This window comes from Coregonus lavaretus (genome assembly GCF_964263955.1).
Source record: "Coregonus lavaretus genome assembly, chromosome: 5".
Taxonomy (NCBI): Eukaryota; Metazoa; Chordata; class Actinopteri; order Salmoniformes; family Salmonidae; genus Coregonus; species Coregonus lavaretus.
The window spans coordinates 43,213,782-43,226,539 of record NC_139992.1 but is presented as its reverse complement, the minus strand read 5'-3'; the positions used below and the strand labels follow the sequence as shown (position 1 = coordinate 43,226,539).

Sequence of the window (12,758 nt, the reverse complement as noted above, 5' to 3'; positions counted from 1 at the left end):
TGGGATAAATATATATATATAGGACAAAAGACACATCACGACAAGAGAGACACCACAACACTACATAAAGAGAGACCTAAGACAACAGCATTGCATGGCAGCAACACATGACAACACAGCATGGTAGCAACACAACATGACAACACGGTAGCACCACAACATGACAACATGGTAGTAACACAACATGGCAGCAGCACAACATGGTAGCAGCACAAAACATGGTACAAATTATTGGGCACAGACAACAGCACAAAGGGCAAGAAGGTAGAGGCAACAAAACATCATGCGAAGCAGCCACAACTGTCAGTAAGAATGTCCATGATTGAGTCTTTGAATGAAGAGACGGAGATAAAACTGTCCAGTTTGAGTGTCCACTTAGGTCTGCATATTATTCCAATAGAAAAGCATTGGGTTTATACTGGACAGAATTTGGCGAGCCCTCTCGCTTAGCCTCTTCCTCTCAAGAGAAAGCATCCGCGCGAGCGAAACAGCGTCCCTCCAAATGTAGCCCATGTATCTGATGATGTCTGAACAGAAATAGTATGACATGCCATACTCTTTTGGTCCAGACAGCATTAGATACATGGTCTACACATACTGAGACAGAGGGGCGCTGTTTCGCTAGTTCAGATGCTTCAACTGAGATTGATGCATGTTTCTGTTGGCCCGCGTCTCGGTCAAATAAATTATACATATTTCTATATTTTATTTGGACGGGCAACGAGGTACAGTAGGGCGAGCCAGCCCCCGTAAGGCTCGCCCATAACACCGGCCCTTCCGTGACCCCACTCTCTGAGGGTCTCTGGAAGAATTGGGATATGTAACAACAAAAAACACATTTCCAATTCACACATGCATATAATACACACTTGTAGCCTACATGTGTAAAATAGGACAAGTATAACCACCCACCAAATTATTATTAATTACATTGTGGGAACTCCATCAATATGAATTAACAATCTAATAATCTGTGCAGCACAACTGCAATATAGGCGGACGGGAACAGAGCCAATCACAAGCGTTATGAAACACTTAAGCAGAGGGCGTTTAGGATCTATCATAATGGTACAAATGCCTGAACAGCTTCCAGCGTCAACTTGTGTATTCCTCTGGACAATAAACTGGTAAATGTCTGGTTTTATTTACAATATAGAATGTATAGCCTGTATTTGAATTAATTAAGTTGATTCAGGTGGTCTCTGTCCCATGTGCTGAAAGACACATTCAGTTGTTACAGCGGCATAGACCTTTTACGAACTCGATAATTATTGCGCTATAGTGACTTGCTACCGGCGGTAATAGAGGGTGCATTGGTTATGAGTTTAATTACACATTCTCCACCACTCTGTAACACGGTAACATGTTAAGTACATCGTGTTCCCACACCAACACTACTCAGATATCTACTGGCCAAAGATACTTTCCTTTACTGATGTTGCCCTCAATAGACCAGTTCAACTTTCAGTTTGATTTGTACAGTCTTTGCGGTGAGGAAAGCAATGCTTGTTTGTTTGTTATGTGATCATCCTAAATAAAATGTAGCTTATTGTTTATTAATGAGCTCATTTAGAGCAATGGAAAACAGACTATGTACTGAAAACATAGAACAGTAGTATAGTACTAACTGGTATACATTACTGACAAAGGACGTAGTGGTCTTGTGTGATGTAACTCTGCTCAGTGTGTGTGTTTGTCTTATACAGGTCATCTGTACTTTAGTGCCTTGGCAACAATGCTCCGTGCCACCACTGCCTTCCTGTGCGCCTATTGCCAGAAGATGAGGGTCTTAACCCCTCCTATGGGCTTCTCCACCTCTACCCTCGCCAACAAGCGGCCAGAGAACCAGCAAACTGTGGACTCCCTTTATGACCTGTCGGTGGACATCCGTAAGGTGCATAAGTTCAAGGGATGGGTGCTGTCAGAGAACTCTGTGTACGTGTACGAGACGGCGGACCTGCTGCGGGACATGGGCGCTGACACTGCTTCCATTGCCCGTGTGCTGGAGACCCACCCCGAGGCCATCCTGTGTCGGCCCGAGGACGTGGCAGCTCAGCGTGACCTCTGGTCCTCCGTATGCCCCAACCGGCGTGAGCTGGTGGGCATCATTGAGAAGTTCCCTGCCTCCTTCTTCACGCTCACGCACCACGCCAACCAGCGTGACAACATCCGCTACCTCCAGAGCCTGCGCCTCAACAAGCTTCAGCCAGCCCGTGGAGAGCAACCAGGAGGTCATCCACATACTGCGAGAGACCTACCTGGACCTGGGCGGGGACGAGGGAAACCTGCGCTTATGGCTCCAGAAGCTGCTCAACCAGAACCCCTACATCCTGATGCGGCCAGCCATGGCGTGGAGGGACAGTCTGGGCTTCCTGAGGGAGAAAGGCTTCACCACAGAGGAGCTTCTGGTCCTGGTCTCCAGCCTCAGGGCCTCCATCGCAGAGCTGCAGACTGAGGCCATGCAACAGGCTGTGGACTACACCCAGGGGGTGCTTGTGTGCTCTGAGAACAAGCTCCAGGAGATAGTCCTCCACTGCCCCGCTGTATTGTACTACTCGGTGCCCACCCTGGTGGGCCGGTTCAAGGGGCTGCTGGACATGGGGGTGAGCATGGACCAAGTGAGGGAGACACCCAATGTGCTGGAGCTCACCACGCAGATTGTGCTCTACCGCATCCAGAAACTGGCCTCCTATGGCTATGTTGTGCGCGGTGGCAGCCTGGACGTTATCGTCGGCACGAAGAAGGACTTTGAGATGACCTATGGCAAACTGCAGCTAAGGCAGCAACGACCACTCTTCAACCCTGTCGCCCCCCTCAGGACCGCAGAGGATTGAATGTTAACGGACCACATCTTAATGTTTTAAGGGGATGGGATGAATGCTGCACAGTTGCAGAACAAGCTATGGGTGTTTTACTGTAGCTATTGATTGAAGATTGAGGTCTTATGACGTCTCTGTTGCCGTGAGCTATACATTTCTCCAATGACTCAGTGTATTGTGTATAATGTGTTTGCTATGGAGATCTGTCTCCAGAAATAGGTGGATCAGCCAATCATTGTCAGGGAATCGCTGTGTTTGTTTCAATTAGCCTAAGTCACCTATCAATAGCCACTGTTCTATACTCTATAGCATGAGATGAGAAATAATCATGTGCAAGGTTTCACATTTGTATCCATTGATGAAATGGTATCCCTTGCACCTTATGGTTTAAATGTGTATGAACTCTACTGATAGCATTATGGAGACAGTGTGAAATATCCAAGTGTTTCACACAGTTATGCTAAAAACTAAATGGAATCATTGTAAAGAAAAATGTAAATACAGGTGCTGTGTGATATTATTAAGTTTAAGCTAACTTGCACACATTTTGGTGTAGTTCCTTGTAGGCTGGATTTACTTGATAACATCAAGTTTGAAAAATAAAACTTCTAACAGATAAGTCGTCTGTTTGAAATACCATTTATTTGTGACTTGCCACCGGACAGCTCTTTACCTATACCTACACTCTTAGAAAAAAGGGTTCCAAAAGGGTTCTTTGCCTGTCCCCATAGGAGAACCCCTTTTGGTTCCAGGTAAAACCCTTTTCAGTTCTAGGTAAAACCATTTGGGTTCCATGTGGAACCCTCTGTGGAAAAGGTTCTACATGGAACCCAAAACGTTTCTACTTGGAACCAAAAGAGTTCTACCTGGAACCAACAAGGGTTCTTCAAAGGGTTCTCCTATGGGGACAGCCGAAGAACCCTTTTAGGTCCTAGATAGTGTAGTATCTGAAAGTCTATGATTTTGCTGACGTTTGCAAATGGTGTGTTAGAGGAACTTGGCTCTGCTTGCGGAAACATCTGGAAAACATTACTATAGGCCCCCCCTAAAACAGAGGAGAGTCTGCTATGTAGAGGCCAGGGATTGGTCTATTAAAATCACGCCATATTATGTTACATAGGATATAAATACCATGTTTTGAACAAAGGACGGAGAGAATAACATATTAGAGATTGGGTCAGTTGTTCTCCGGATTTCTGCAGGAGTCTGTAAATTGATACTGTAATCTTTGATGTAATAAACCATTATAATCAAGGACAGTGTCAGCGGATTTCTTGTCATCACAGCATATCAGCATCGTTGTCTTGACACCACAGAATGGCGACGAGGATTTTTGGGACGTGTTGCGTCTCTTCAGCGTTCCATTCATGGGCTACGAAGTGACTCCCGCTCAAGAGGCCGGCAGCTAAGGTGAGCTTTCTCACAACTTTGGGCGCTGGTCTGTTCGTGTGCTGTGTGTGTGCGTTGAGGAGATGTACCGTTTAAGAACTTGTGTGTGCACCTTGCTCTTATTTGCTGTGTGATGAGAATCCGTTCTAAATTTCTAAATTTGTTTGCGTTGGGAACAACCTTAGTTAAGGTTAAAATCTTATGAGTCTCCATTAGAGAGAACGTTTAATACTTGTTAACTATATATGAGCCACCGGGAGGACCTTTGATTCTATAGAAGAGAACGTTTAATAATTGTTAAAAAACTATGAGCCACCGGGAGGACCTTTGATTCTATAGAAGAGAACGTTTAATACTTGTTAACTATATATGAGCCCCTGGGAGGACGTTATGGTTAAAACCTTATATGAGTCTCCATTAGAGAGAACGTTTAATAATTGTTAAAAAACTATGAGCCCCTGGGAGGACGATTATTTGTAATGGATAAGAAAATAACTATAAATCTGCAGATTAGAATAAGTGAAGATAAGAAACTTCGAAGTAGGATTTGTGTTCTATGTTCTGTGTTGGTTTGTGAGTTTTGTTAAGTGTTACTGTTTTTCTGTGTTGGAAATAACGGAGGGACAGCTGGTCTGTCTGCTTTCTGTTGTTTAGCTTGGAGAGAGCTGCTTGGGAGAGCTCCTCTTGCTTTGAAATCGCACTGGTGAATGAGCTGCGCATGCGTGGGATTTTATGAGTTTAGAGTTACGCAGAGCAAATATGCCACTCCCCTGCCTGCACTGAGCTGCTGTGACATGCAGACTTAGTGCTGCAGGGATGTGAAAAGGGGGAGACTTTGAATACACACAGATAAAGTATTCTGTTTGATAAGTGGCTGTTGCTTAACTATGAAACTATTTGATTGAGATCTATTGAATTTATAAATGAGAGATATGTTGACGGATTAAAAATAAAAATAATTAAATAAATAAATAAAATAAAATGTTATTGCGCTATTTATAATATTCCTGAGTTAAGCTGTTTGCTTATTTCTTAGCGCGAATGTGAACATAGGTATGCATAAAATACTAAATTGTTGTCTGTTTCCTTTGTTCTCCTGTCATGTGAGAGACGAGAAGGAGGAGACAGAGAGAGAGAGGAGGTGCTGACCAGTGCGTCACGCGACATTGTGTGCTGCTCCGGATCCAGTCCAATAAAGGCCAGTACTGTTCTGTTCACAAACTTACTTTCCATTACAGGATATTGTGTGTGCCTAGCATATTTCATGTTGTGACAATTTAACGGGGACTTGGCAACAGACTGATCAATTGATGTTATTAAGAATTGCACATTGGAGTTTATTGTGCATGGGTTGGTTTGATTAGAGTTGTGTTGGAAATCCAGCACTGACATTATTCTGTAAAATTAAGGTAATTGGGTGATTATTAAGCAATTGGTTTGTGAGTACTGTAGTGTTGCTGGATTACAGGTCTTTCTTTTTTGGATTGCTCTGAAGTTGACTAGTTTCCTTTACTTTTCCTGATCGGAAGTGGTAAGATTGTCACTAATCAATAATTTGGTAAAATTAAATTAAATAAAAATAAATAAGTAAATAAATTGATGAATGAATGAATTGATTGGTTAATTAATTGGTTGATTAATTGATTGATTGATTTATTAATTATATAATTAATTATTTAAAATAAAAAAAAAGTTGGAGGAGGGAAACATAAGCTACATAGTCTAGTATTTATTGGTTTACAAATGAATTGGTTTAAAATAATAATAATAATAAAATAATTCACAATAAAGGAATATAAAAGAGCTGTTACAATGGGGAAAAATGACATCAAAACTACGAAGGTAATTACTCCTGTTGATGTAGTACAAAATAGTAATCCTCTAGTTAATGGTATTGCAAGGTTATCGGGAAAATGGAATAAACGTTGGCCTGACATTGAACAACCATGGCCAGTGGAAGGGACTCTTAACCCAGACGTCATCAAGATAATGCAAGTGCTTGTATCCACGTATAAGACAGATCAAAAGAAGCGGAAAAAAGGGGAACAACGTAAAGAAAAGAGACAAAGAGAGCTGGGTGTTCTTAAGCTGTTTGAAAATGAAGGACAAAAACGGATAAAAGATACAAAAGATAAAAGAGACGTATAGAGAAAATGGCAAAAGAAGTGAAGGTAACAGAAAAACTAATGGCAGAAGTCAATACACCTTTCTCACATACGGATTCAGCAAAAAGACCCCCACCTTACGAGGAAGAAGTAGAGTTTAAGGACATCTATCCTCAGCTTCCAGTGATCATTCAGGAGGGTGATTATTGCATCAGAGATGAAGATGAATGAATAATAGAGAGAGGACAAGCAGAAACGACCATAAAGATGAATCCAAATTCCAAAAGTAAGAAGAAAACGAGATGTCTGGAAACTACGGGTGGAGTGAGGTTCAGGAGGATGGAATTTGAAGATGATGATGATGATGATCAGTGATTCAGAAGAGATCATGGGTGGATATGACTCTGTGATCAGACAGAGGTTGGCCAGAGCGGAAAGAAGGGGTGATGGAAGTTGGAAGGAGAAGGATACAAGAGATCCGAGCTCTGATGAAAGTCAAGATGAAGACAGCGATGAAGATTTGGAGATTAAAGGTGCTTCATGTTCAAGAGGATTTTATTCTACAATGACTAGCACAGAAGAAATAGAAAGAGATATAGACCGATGCATATCATGCTTGGATAAGGCGAATAATTTAGAAGAAGTAAAAGAATTGGAAGAACAACTCAAGAAGCTGAAGATACAGAAGGGAAAACTGCTGAAAAAAGAATCCCAAAAATGTCAGAGTAAATACATATTGAGGCCAAGAAAAGGGAGCACAAGTAAGAAGATGATGCCAGTGATAATTCGAGGACAGAAACTGGAGTATAAGCCTTTGCAGAATACCGATATGTCAGATATACTTGAGAAGCTGCCTACTCTTCAAGATGGAGCATATCCTTGGATTTCTAAGTTGGAAGAAATTACAGTGGGAACACAGTCTGCCATAGGAGACATTAAGAGACTTTTGGCTAGTCTCCTTGGGATTCCAGGTATGGAAGACATTTTTCAAAGAGCTGGACTTCATCGATATGTGGGGACTGTGGTGAATGATCCTGAATTGTTAGCTGCAAGTAGAAATTGGCTGTGGAGAGCACTGAAAGATACGTTTCCAACAAATGTGCATCCTGACAACATTCTGATTGACCCACTAGGACAACAAGAAAATCCGAGAGCCTATGTGTCAAGAGTTCATCAAGTGTGGAGAAATATTACCGGAAATGATCCAGATGTGAGTCAAATAGAGCAGTCAATTTTGCGAGCTAAACTGCAGATGGGACTGCCCTCACCAGTAAGGAGCAAACTGGCAGAGGTGGTTGGACTTGGAAGCATGACAAAAAGTGTCTATACAGATCATATAGCCCATCAAGTGGATCTGTACCGGAAAAAGGAACACAACCAGAAAGAACAGGACCAAGAAACTCTCAGAAAACTCAATCAAATACAACTGGTGGAGAATAACAAGGAGAAGAAACAGGCTTTGGTTATGCAGAATCAGTGTTCACCAAATCAACAATCACTGCCACAGCTTCAACTGAACCAGGTCCAACCGCAATTGTACCAGCCACCAATAGCGGTACCAGTTGTTTCATATCCACAGCCAGTTTCTGGACAGACACAGAATTGGAGAGGAAGAGGACGAGAAGGCTTAGGAAGAGGAAGAGGAGGAAGATTTAAGCCATACTTCCAGCAATCTTCAGAAGTGTGTTATAATTGTGGACAGGTTGGTCACTTTGCCCGTGAGTGTAATGGGCCAGGAGGAAACACCAGAGGGAATTTCAGAGGAAGATACAGGGGCCAGTCAAGATCATCTGGAGGACCGGTGAACCCATATAGGGGCCCGGAGCAAGGATTCTAGAGGTGCCCAGAAGATCCGAAAGGGGGGTGTCAGCTGGTAGCATCAGGACCGGAAAAAGATCCAACAATTGAGGTGAAAGTAAACAAACGACCATTGGAAGTGATGGCGGATAGCGGAGCTGCTTTTACCTGTGTTCGGCCTGAAGATGCTACACATCTCCCTATGTCCAATCAACTAATTAGGACAATCGGATTTGAGGGAGTGAAACAGCTGATTCCTCTTACGGAACCAATTGAGCTCTGCTATGAAGATCAGAAAATTACAATACCCATACTGGTATCGGAACATACACCTATCGCATTGTTGGGAAGAGATGCATTGTGTAAATTGAACTGTACAATAAAATGTACACCAGACGGCTGTCTGGTAGAAGTGCCAAAGGAAAAGGTTCACCAATTGTTGATGACGACAGAGATGGATTCTTCTTCAGTATTCTGGATTGGAAATCTCAGTGAAGATTTTTTGAAGCAGGCTAAGATATGGGGGAAATTCATTGTGGCAAACATGCCAGATGCGAGGCTTCCGGAATATCCATTTCATTGTACGCTCAAGTATTTCAAGAATGCTGCCCAATCGAACTCAGAGGAATGGTTGAGTCATCAACCAAAGAAAGTTCAACTCAGCTCATGTTGCATAATTTTAGGACCACAAGGAGCAGCTATGAAGATAAACACAGACGATTATCTGGATAAAGAATTTGAGATTGAGAAGAGTGTGCCACATGTGACCTTGTTGGTTTCTGAAGGCTATGAGCAGAAGCATATAGGAGAAATGATGACAGAAGCAGAGAAAGCTGTTTTTGTACCGATGAAAGAGAATTTGGCGATTTGGAGGAGTGAAGATCAGCGATTTCTCAAAATCATGATTTCGGCTCAAGGACAAGGACAGCGAAAAGCTGTACGGATGACACATGAATCTATTTGCAGTGCGAAGATGGATTCAGACCCTATGAAAGAGGAGATGTTGCAACAAGTTCCAGAATATTTGTGGTCTCAACACAGTACCGATATTGGACTTGTGAAATCAGCCCAACCGGTGAAAGTTGAACTTCGACCAGGAGCCAGACCTCCTTGGAAGAATCAGTATCCATTGAAAGATGAAGCAATCCAAGGGATCGAACCACAAATTGAAGGACTTTCGAAAGCAGGTGTTTTGAGGACAATAAAAAATCCTCAGAGTAACATGCCTTTGTTGCCTTTGGAGAAACCATGAGGGGTTGATAGTAGCGCCTCTAGACCTATTAGGTCTGATGATTTAGGAAGCACATGGGTTAGCTAATGTTGCAAGGGGGGAGGTTAGGAGAAAGATCACAAAGGAGTATGGATTTTGGGCACCATATTTGCTTGAACAGGTTGACTATGTCACAGGCAGGTGCACAATCTGTCTGAAAAATAATGTTCACAGGGGTGTGACTGTTTTTCTTGGTTACATTCCTACACCAAGAGGTCCTAAGATGTCCAACTAAGCTAAAAGATGCTCAGTCGGTTGCAAAGTTCTTGTGTAAAGAAGTCATAAGCAGGTGGGGACTTCCCGATCAAATATCCTCCAATTAGTGGGAGAGAGTTTTGTGGATAAATCAGTTAAATGGATTTTGAAAAAAAGTTTTGAAAACTAGGGTTGAAATAACTCTAGGAAATGTTGAATATCTGATTGTGGGATAATTATATTATTGTGATATTTAGTGTTTTGTTATGAATCAAAGGGGGGAAATGGAATGTGATTCATTTTATATATCATTTTTATATTATTGTTGATATTGATGTTTTAATCTTCATGTGTTGTTTTGCAAAATATACTGTTTGGTCTTTTCTTTTCTTCCAGAAGTATATGTGGAAGTGTAGAGTGGGATTCAAATACTCAAACATGGACAATATGAATGGACTGGAGGAAGTGGAACAAGGAAGGTGTGGAAATGTTCAGATTCCATCATCAACGTTGCATTGAAAGTCGACACTGTGGAGGAGCTGCAGTGTAGTGGACTACATTCCAGTGTTATATTCTTTCTGTATAAATTTTTTGAATAATTATGTTTTCTGTTGTTGGATGCATGTGGGGACCTCAGATGTTTTGTTTATTTCGTTGAAGCTTAGGTATATTGGGTCTAGGCAGGGACAGAGAGAATCCACAGGAGGGTCCGATGGGTCGACCAGCCTGAATGTGGACATTTTTGATTGTATTTTGTTTTCTGAGGTTTTCATGTGTATTCAATTGCATCATAGCTTAAAATGCATCAATAAAGATTTATAAATTGATCTGGAGTACTTAGGTGGTCGCCTGGGGCAGAAGGGCCGTGAGAGAATTGTCCTGTCTTGATTGATTGATGGATATTTGGAATGAAAGCTGCCAGACAGGTTTTTCGCTCTTACACTCCATAACAATTTATTTACACTCCATAACAATTTATTTACACTCCATAACAATTTATTTACACTCCGTAACAATTTGTTCACACTCCATAACAATTTATTTACACTCCATAACAATTTATTTACACTCCATAACAATTTGTTCACACTCCATACAAAAATGTCTATATAAACATGTGTTTACTCTCCATAAATGTTGGTTTATTGCTAAAGTTACTCAAGATTATTATTTTTTTTTGTCATAATCCTATTCTTTTTGTTTGAGATTTAATTAGTCTCGAAGGGGGGAAATATGTAGTATCTGAAAGTCTATGATTTTGCTGACGTTTGCAAATGGTGTGTTAGAGGAACTTGGCTCTGTGTCAGACTGGTGTAGGTGGATGATAGGAATCAGGCGCAGGAAACCAGGAGGACGTCAACAGAACTTACTAAGTCCAAACACAAGTATAAGTCGCCAACCCAACCGGGTGGCGCGAACAATTACGCACGAAATACACAGTGCGAAAAAACAAGGAAAAGCGCACACAGTGCGAGCTCTCGTAATTACAACACAACGAGAGAACAAACTCGAAGAGGCAGGCTGACAAAAACAATCACGCATAACACCTGACCCAAACAAACAAACTAAATAAGGGGAACAATCAAGACACAAATAAGGGACAGGTGTTATGAACAGACAAAACCAAAAGAACAAGAAACATCGAACGGTGGCAGCTAGTACTCCGGAGACGACGACCGCCGAAGTCCGCCCGAACAAGGAAGAGGAGCAGCCTCGGCCGAAACCGTGACAGTACCCCCCCCTTGACGCGCGGCTCCAGCCGTGCGCCGACCCGGAGCTCGAGGACGACCCGGACGACGCGGAGCAGGGCGCGCAGGATGACCCCGATGGAAATCGGTCAGTAGGGACTGGTCTAACACGTCCCTCCTTGGCACCCAGCACCGCTCCTCCGGACCGTACCCCTCCCACTCCACGAGATATTGAAGACCCCCCATCCGGCGTCTAGAATCCAGGATGGACCTCACGGTGTACGCCGGAGCCCCCTCGATGTCCAACGGGGGCGGAGGAGTCTCCTCAATCTCAAAGTCCTGGAGTGGACCAGCTACCACCGGCCTGAGGAGAGACACATGGAACGAGGGGTTAATATTTTTGTAGTCAACAGGTAGTTCTAACCTATAACTCACCTCGTTCAATCTCCTCAGGACTTTAAACGGCCCCACAAACCGCCGACCCAGCTTCCGGCAGGGCAGGCGGAGGGGCAGGTTTCTGGTTGAGAGCCAGACTCGATCTCCAGGTGCGTACACTGGCCCCTCACTGCGGTGTAGGTCGGCGCTCGTCTTCTGTCGACGTATGGCACGCTGCAGATGGACGTGTGCAGCGTCCCACGTCTCCTCCGAGCGCCTTACCCACTCATCCACAGCGGGGGCCTCGATCTGGCTCTCATGCCATGGTGCCAGCACCGGCTGGTACCCCAACACACACTGAAACGGGGTTAGTTGGGTGGAGGAGTGGCGAAGAGAGTTCTGTGCCATCTCGGCCCAGGGCACATATCTCGCCCACTCCTCCGGCCGGCCCTGACAGTATGACCTCAGAAACCTACCCACATCCTGGTTGACACGTTCAACCTGCCCATTACTCTCCGGGTGGTAACCCGAGGTAAGGCTTACCGACACCCCCAACCGTTCCATAAATGCCCTCCACACTCTAGAGGTGAACTGGGGGCCTCGGTCAGACACTATATCCTCGGGTACCCCGTAATGCCGGAAGACATGGGTGAACAGAGCCTCAGCGGTCTGTAGGGCAGTGGGTAGACCCGGCATGGGAAGGAGACGACAGGCCTTCGAGAACCTATCCACAACGACCAGGATGGTAGTATTCCCCTGTGAGGGGGGAAGGTCGGTAACAAAATCCACCGAGAGGTGGGACCAGGGTCGTTGTGGAATAGGCAGGGGTTGTAACTTACCCCTGGGCAAATGTCTGGGCGCCTTACACTGGGCACACACCGAACAGGAGGAGACATAAATCCTCACATCCCTAGCTAACGTTGGCCACCAGTACTTCGTGCTAAGGCAGTGCACTGTCCGGCCGATACCCGGATGGCCAGAGGAGGGGGACGTATGAGCCCAACAAATGAGGCGATCGCGTATCTCGAGCGGAACGTACGTCCGACCCACAGGACACTGAGGAGGACTCGGGTCGGTGCGTAACGCCCGCTCGATCTCACCATCAACCTCCCACACCACC

The 12,758-nt window shown here is 44.0% G+C and overlaps 1 pseudogene across 1 annotated transcript; it reads left to right on the top strand.

Moving 5' to 3' along the window:
* The first annotated feature begins 1,735 nt into the window (after positions 1 to 1,735).
* On the top strand, positions 1,736 to 2,834 carry LOC311129502 (transcription termination factor 2, mitochondrial-like; annotated as a pseudogene). Its single transcript has one exon. The product of its transcript is annotated as a transcription termination factor 2, mitochondrial-like (transcript).
* Positions 2,835 to 12,758: the final 9,924 nt, after the last annotated feature.